The following is a 5,540-nucleotide window of genomic DNA, read 5'->3' on the forward strand; positions in this document are numbered from 1 at the left end:
TATACACATGTATTCAATAAAGGAACAAAATAATGCACTAACCTCTGAATAAAAGAAACACAGAAATATTCACTGTTACATTGGATTACTTCATACAGTTTTGAATTGTTTAGCTATATTTAAGGGGTAAAATATTTACTCAGAGAAAGTTGATGGCAGCCTCTGAAAAAAGGGCCACAAGGCAGCTTTGCAGGTCACAGCACATTACCAAGTAATCACGCTGCCTTCCCAATGTTTGAAAATAAAATCAGAAAAACCCACAGAGAGTTTATTTTTGTTTTTCAAAAATTCATATAGCAGCAAAAAAATGTTTGAGGTAGATAATAGAAATACTACAAGGGTCAAGGATTTGAAACAGGAATAGAATCGTAAGCACCTTTAGGGGGCCCCATACTCCACCGTGAACTTTCCTTCCCTCCTACCCCAGGTTACTGTTCCTCGCATCTAGACTGAATGGTCTCCAGAGATTAAAATGACAGTCACTCAGGACGTCCATGCTTTCCATCTATTTCCAACTGTGGCTCCTGGAGACTCTTCCTTGAATCTGCAGGCTTCAGCTGGAGGCAGCAAAATTCCCTACTAGGGGTGAGTCTGACTTAAGTGAAAATTACTTCTCTTCATCTCTGTAATATATGACCTAGCATGTCTTCTCCAAATATGAAAAACTTGTTTCCAAACATGACGCCTTCGTATACTGTAACTAGATCTATCATGTAAAAACTAGAAGCGTGATTTCTCATTTCACCCCTAACAGGTTGGAAAAATAAACATACTGGGCTCTTCTGTTAGGAGTTTTCAATCTTGGTTTTCTCATAAGGGAGGAGAGAGGTCAATATCCTAAAGTAAGCACGGATAGACTATACATAACGTAAGTAGTATTCAAGTTTTTATCTTCTTCCAGCTGAAATCTCGTTTAACTACGTCACTTATAAGCTAAATGATCTATTTATTCCAACTATTTGATTATTTACTTACTTATTTGCTTACTTACCAAAAGATAATTCTCCTATAACACAGTTACGAGAGGAAACTTTTATTTTAGTTCAAAAGCCTTAATAGACATACACAGAGTCAAGTTTTCAAATGTGTGACTTATATCTTTTCAGATGTTGAGTTTCATAACCGGGCGTCAGATACGGCTTTCCAATGTAGTTTAAAAAAATATGAGTTGTTCAAGTTATAGCCTTAAACTATGAGGACTTTTCTCTGGGAGTTGCGCTATATATTAAGCCATAGTGTTACAGTGTTAAGAGGTGGTCTTACAGGGGATCTCTAAGGTAAAGAGAGAAAGAAAAGGAAAAAAGGAATCCAGGAGACTAAAACCATGAAACCAAAAGATAAACAAATAACATATAATAGATATAGCAAAACATAATAATAAATGTTTATACATTAGTTAATTCAAATTTTCTCATCCATGCAATAAGTATCTTCCTGTGATTAACTATAAATCGAGTCTGTAGAGGCAACTGAAACCCTAAATGCACTGAACTGAGGGCTCTTTGTGAATAGTACCTGCGTTTTATTACATTTGGAACCAGCATCTTGAGCACTCTCTTGGTATTGACAGTACATTAGTAAATTTACAAATGTTCTTTCAGTTGAAAAACACTCCCCCAAAAGAAGATACTACCATGAACAATTAACAGATGATTATCCTTAAGTTGAAGTAACTAAGAGTCATTAATAGTGGTTGGCAGGGTCAAAATATACACCAAGTTTAACTTGACAGTCTATGTTTATTGCATAACTCTTAAGCATTTTATTCATCTTTTTTATCCCTATCTGGAAAACTGTTTATCATAAAGTAGTCACTCAAAGAGTGATATACTTCTATAGTATATCCTTGTATTAGTGTAATTACAAGCTGCTGTTAACGATGAAGCACCCACATGTCAGCGGAGTATCACAATTCATACCAGGAAGTAGTTCTCTTCCAAGTGCTCATTCAGGATTAAGTCTCCATAGCTAATTTCCATCTGTGGCTTCCAAGACTTTTTCCTACGTTTTTTTGCTTCAAATCATGGAAGAAGTCTGAAAGTGGCACCTACATCTTCTTGTCACTTTCCATTGGCTACAGCTCAACCACATGGTGACATTCAGCTAAAAAGGAGAGTGGGAAATGAAGTCTAGCTCTGTCTCCAGGCGGAAGGTACAACAATTGGTGAAGAGGCAGTCAGCATCCTTCTGATAATCAAAAATCCATTCTACTCTTCCTCCCACAGACAGAACATACTTAGCCTCTCCTAAAAGGAGGGTAACCCCAAGTCACATCTAATCACCAAAATTGCCACATCCTTGCTATCTAACAAAATACTGCCCCACCCTAGGAGCTATACAAACCTCCATTTAAAACAAATTTTTATTGGTCATGGTAGGAAAAGAACAAAATGATTTTTATTTTACTAGGATGCTCAAATTGACATGAAAGTGTGGTTAATATCTGTTCGTAGGTGATGAAGAAATTTAGTAGAATTCAAATGCATTTAATGTCTAGTCTCTGCTCAGATCTGTTGTTATCAAAATGTAGAACCTGATCTTTAATCAAAAAGCCAGATTCTGTTCAAAATGAATGCGCAATCTATTTCGCTGAAATAGTGATTCTAATAGCCATCATAACTGGTCCTTTATCTTTCAAAAATAAAGAAGAGATAAACAGGGAAAGCACTCTTCCCATTTTTTTCTACTTTGTTATGTAGAAAATCTAAATCTTGTTGAGAAATTTTGTTACCTAGGCAGAAAAAATTTATGTTGCTTTTGCATTTAACATTTACCCAAGCATATAATTTCCTTCTCTTTGTTCCCTGGAAAGATTATGACAGGGAAAATGTTACTGCATAAGATACACAACAAGAAATAGAGGAAAGGTTCAACAAAATATTATTGCATCAATATGTGGCGGTTTTTTAAATGCAATCTTCTAGAAAGAAGGAAAAACAAAAGTTTTTAAACTTATTGAGATCATTTTTTTTTTCCTACTGGCCTTGGCTTGCGCACCTCTTGGGAAAGTCTGTGTTTTTCAAACATCATTGTTTTCTACTATTTCCTTTAAATCTCAAGAGTTTTTCTCTTTTGAAAAATGTCTCATGATATTTTTGCTTATTTCTCTATGGTACTTACAGAAATTTAAATAAAGCCGTTATTGTAATTTTCACCCTCTAAAACCCATTTCCAACAGATTCAGTACTCGGTGAAATGTGATACAAATCTGCCAAATGATTCTTCTGCCCATCTATTCCCTTCCTAATTTACATAAAATGTTATTTATTTTTCAAACAAAGTATGCCTTATTCACTACGCCAACATTTGCAAGAAGAAGAAACAATAAGAAATGAAGTTAGGCTCATTGGAATATGGAATCATTTCTATAATTGTTTATTTTTTAAATTACAATCACGCAATTTTTCTTACTGAATTCTAAAAAAGAGTGTTTCTGACCTATTTAGAGCTTCCAGATATTATGAAGCACTTTATTTTTATTTAAGCTTGAAAATAAGATCACTTAACTTCTGCCTTAATGAAGCAGCAGCAAATGATTTGAGCGGCATAAAACATATTTTTCTAATTGTGTTCAGAGACTTGTTCTATCTTTTATGAAGAATACCTGACAGAAGATTCATCTGACCAAAATAACAGAGAAAAAGTTTTCATAAGCTAGTGTCTTTCTCTGAAGTTTAAACAAATTTCTTTGAGATTTATGCATTTTTTTCAAAAGTTGGTGTGTTGGTGTAAAATAATCACATGATTACTTCACTCCCTACTTTTTTAAGGCCTGCTCGGAGTTACACACTGTGTCTGGAGGTCAGACACAAAAGACTGCTGCCTAAAAATCATTCCATGAGGAACCCACAATAGGAGAAGAGAGCCATATTAACAAACTCAACAAATTGTTTGAGCTGTATGACAAGAAGGCAAAGCACTCACACGGAAGGAGAGGTAAATACGAAAAGTGGTCCTTGAGCTGCTTGTTGAAAGATAAATAGTTTATGACCTAACTCGAGTAAGAGGTAAAAAGCCATGCCCAACAGAGTGGGGTAGTGTTGAGCAAAAGCGTGCAAGCTGGGGAGAAAAACATTTGTGTTTTAGGAATATGAAAATGGAGTGCACCCAGATGTAGACTGTGAGAAGGTGTGTGTGGGAGATTCGTGGGCTGTTAGGCAGGTGCCCAGGCTGTGGCTCTTCCCCTCTGGGTCTGCCCTGTACAGATGCTCCTTCTGCCTGTATCTTTTCACTCAGACTATTCCTAGAGATGGCTATCACTGTCTCTTCCTCCTAGATACATACAAACTCCTCCAAGTTACAGTTTATCGCTCTCTATCTTCTCTCATTGCTTTGAGCCACATTTGACTCTAGTTTAACAGCTAAGTGTGTTTCAATGTTTGAATTTATACATATTCTCTTTCCTCCAATTCTTTAAACAGATTTTAACTGACTATAGTACTTAATTTTATTGGCCCTGCAAAATGGTAAATACATAGCAATGGTTTAATAAAGTTTGATTGACCAATAATTGAGACCTTTTTGCTAGCTTTTCTGATGCTAGAGTAGAAGTAATGGAACAACACGTGATCTGAGCTCCTTGTTGGAAGCTGTATTTACTTTATTACATTGTAACAAATTACCATAAACCCAGAGGCTTGAAACAACAGAAATTCATCCTTTCCCTGTTCTGGAGTTCAGAAGTCTGATAGTCTCATCAGGCTAAAATCAATGCTGCATTTCTTTCTAGCGACTCTAGGGGAAAATCTACTGTTAAGGGCCTTTGTGGTTACGCTGAGCCCACTCAAATGATCCAGGATAAACTCCTTATCTTAAATTCAGCTGATTAGCAACCTTCATTCCAACTGTGACCTTCATTCCACTTTGCCCTGTAGCCTAACATATTCACAGGTCTGGGGATTAGGATGTATACATCTTTGAGGGGCTATCATTCTGCCTATCACAGGGAATTTGGGTGAGTTTTTGATTACAGGATCAATTCCAATTGATATTTAACTTTTTTTTTTCCCAGAGGCATTTCAAGTTTAGGCAATATGGTCAAACATTAAATAAACAAACAAACAAAATAATAAACAAGCAAAAAAAATCTCTCACTCATCTCATTATTGTTTTCTAATCATTTGTCCTTTTGTTTAGAGTGTATATATTAGGAATTTTTTAAAAAGGAATGTGTAATTTGTCTCTAATACAGATTTTTTTTTTTTTTTTTTTTTTTTGCTGAGGAAGAGTCTCCCTGAGCTAACACCTGTTGCCAATCTTCCTCTTTTTTTGCTTGAGGAAGATTAGCCCTGAGCTAACATCTGTGCCAGTCTTCCTCTATTTTGTATGTGGCTGCCACATACAAAAGGCTTAACTAGGCTGCCACAGCATAGTTAAGGAGTGGTGTAGGTCCGTGCCAGGGATCCAAACTACTGAACCCGGGCCACCAAAACAGAGCATGCCAAACTTAACCACTAAGCCACGGGGTCAGCCCCTCTAATACAGATTTTAATATTCATTTGTCATACATTGCTGTTAGTTTATCTCTGAGAATAAAAACT

At 36.0% G+C, this 5,540-nt stretch overlaps 1 long non-coding RNA gene across 1 annotated transcript; it reads left to right on the plus strand.

Moving 5' to 3' along the window:
- Nucleotides 1–431: 431 nt before the first annotated feature.
- Nucleotides 432–4,669, plus strand: LOC131413399 (uncharacterized). The gene is made up of 3 exons (XR_009221950.1): nt 432–585; nt 755–868; nt 3,771–4,669. It is a non-coding gene; the product is annotated as an uncharacterized LOC131413399 (long non-coding RNA).
- The last annotated feature ends 871 nt before the right edge of the window (nt 4,670–5,540 follow it).

This window comes from Diceros bicornis, chromosome 14, assembly GCF_020826845.1.
Source record: "Diceros bicornis minor isolate mBicDic1 chromosome 14, mDicBic1.mat.cur, whole genome shotgun sequence".
Lineage (NCBI taxonomy): Eukaryota > Metazoa > Chordata > Mammalia > Perissodactyla > Rhinocerotidae > Diceros > Diceros bicornis.